This window comes from Oreochromis aureus, unplaced genomic scaffold, assembly GCF_013358895.1.
Source record: "Oreochromis aureus strain Israel breed Guangdong unplaced genomic scaffold, ZZ_aureus HiC_scaffold_54, whole genome shotgun sequence".
NCBI classification, from domain to species: Eukaryota; Metazoa; Chordata; class Actinopteri; order Cichliformes; family Cichlidae; genus Oreochromis; species Oreochromis aureus.
In genome coordinates this window covers 27,501-30,000 of record NW_024108952.1, presented here as the reverse complement: position 1 = coordinate 30,000, position 2,500 = coordinate 27,501, and positions in this window count along the sequence as shown.

Here is a 2,500-nt window from a genome sequence, read left to right as displayed (position 1 = left end):
ATGTAACCGCAAGAGAAGAAGCTACTGGGGTACTAGAGCAGGGGAGCATGTGGGTCCCCGGGCCCGCTGGAGGTCAAGGTCAAGGTCCATGGTGGATACGGTGCTATGTAACCGCAAGAGAAGAAGCTACTGGGGTACTAGAGCAGGGGAGCATGTGGGTCCCCGGGCCCGCTGGAGGTCAAGGTCCATGGTGGATAAGTGTAGGAGGGTAAGCGAGAGAGAAGGAGCTAGTGGAGGACTAGAGTACGGGAGCAAGTGGGTCCCCGGGCTTGCTGGAGGGCAAGGTCCATACTGGATATGCGGCGGAGGGTAACTGCAAGAGAAGAAGCTACTGGGGTACTAGAGCAGGGGAGCCAGTGGGTCCCCGGGCCCGCTGGAGGTCAAGGACCATGCTGGATATGAGTAGCAGCAGGGCCAGTGCAGCAGCAGCAGCACATCTTTTTTCGACCGTAAGGAGACAGGAGGCCGACTCACTGCCTCGGCCAAATGGAGAGAGAATATCAGCAGGGCCAGTGCAACAGCAGCACATCTTTTTTCGACCGTAGAAGGAGACAGGAGGCCGACTCACTGCCTCGGCCAAATGGAGAGAGAGTAGCAGCAAGGCCAGTGCACAAAATGGATCTTTTCCAGCCGCAAGGGAGACAGGAGCAAGGTGTGATGTGGGTCCCCGGGCCCGCTGGAAGTGGGGGAGATCAGCAATTAGCAGGCGAGGAGGGTGACAGCGGACGTGGCAAAGTGTTTCTGGTCCGTACCAGGGCATGTGGAAAAGCTGTAATACCATATGCACGGGAGTACTTAGCAAAGTGCTGCTGAGCAGTGTACCAGGGCATGGATAAATGTTGTCGCACTACAGGCACGAGGAGTGTATGTGTGTGTGTGTGTGTGTGTGTGTGGCAAAGTGTTTCTGCCCAGTGTACCAGGGGCATGTGGAAACGTTGTCGCACCATATGCACGAGGGGAGCATGTTTCAGGAGATATCGGGCAGTGTACCAGGGCATGTAGAAAGTTGTCGCCATATGCACGAGGAGTGTGTGTGTGTGGCAAAGTGTTTCTGCCCAGTGTACCAGGGGCATGTGGAAACGTTGTCGCACCATATGCACGAGGGGAGCATGTTTCAGGAGATATCGGGCAGTGTACCAGGGCATGTAGAAAAGTTGTCGCACCATATGCACGAGGAGTGTGTGTGTGTGTGGCAAAGTGTTTCTGCACAGTGTACCAGGGCACGTTTGAATTCACTTTATGGAGTACCAGGGCATGAGGATTTTGCCAGTGGTGTTTTGCTTTGTTAGTGGGAGGGGCTTAAGTGTGGGTCCCCGGGCCTGCTGGAGGGCAAGGTCCATGCTGGATACGCAGTGGAGGGTAACTGCAAGAGAAGAAGCTAGTGGTGGACTAGAGCAGGGGAGCATGTGGGTCCCCCGGGGCCTGCGGGAGTGCAAGGTCCATGCTGGATATGCAGTGGAGGGTAACTGCAGAAAAGAAGCTACTGGGGACTACAGCAGGGGAGCATGTGGGTCCCCGGGCCTGCTGGAGGTCAAGGTCCATGCTGGATATGAGTAGCAGCAGGGCCAGTGCAGCCGCAGCACATCTTTTTTTCGACCGAAGGAGACAGGAGGCCGACTCACTGCCTCGGCCAAATGGAGAGAGAATATCAGCAGGGCAGTGCAGCAGCAGCAGCAGCAGCAGCAGCAGCAGCAGCACATCTTTTTCGACCGTGAAGGAGACAGGAGGCCGACTCACTGCCTCGGCCAAATGGAGAGAGAATATCAGCAGGGCCAGTGCAGCAGCAGCAGCAGCACATCTTTTTTCGACCGCAGAAGGAGACAGGAGGCCGACTCACTGCCTCGGCCAAATGGAGAGAGAGTATCAGCAGGGCCAGTGCAGCAGCAGCAGCAGCAGCACATCTTTTTTCGACCGTGAAAGGAGACAGGAGGCCGACCACTGCCCCGCCAAATGGAGAGAGAATATCAGCAGGGCCAGCAGCAGCAGCAGCAGCAGCAGCAGCAGCACCACATCTTTTTCGACCGTAAAGGAGACAGGAGGCCGACTCACTGCCTCGGCCAAATGGAGAGAGAGTAGCAGCAGGGCCAGTGCACAAAATGGATCTTTTCCAGCCGCAAGGGAGACAGGAGCAAGGTGATGTGGGTCCCCGGGCCCGCTGGAGGTCAGGGAGATCAGCAATTAGCTAGAGGTGGTGAGAGTAGCAGCAGGGCCTGTGCAGCAGCAGCAGCACATCTTTTTCAACCGTGAAGGAGAGAGGAGGCCGACCACCCCTCGGCTAAATGGAGACAGGACATCAGCAGGGCCAGTGCAGCAGCAGCACATCTCTTTTTCAGCCGTAAGGGAGACAGGAGGCCGCTCACCACCTCGGCCAGGGCCGTTTTTTTTCCCTCACCGGTTGAGCAGTCTAAGGGTAAGGCCTCAGCAAAGGTGCCTCCGTCATTTATGGAGACGGGTGTCTGGCGAGGCGCAAGTCAGCAGACACCCCGGGAGCGCTGGGACG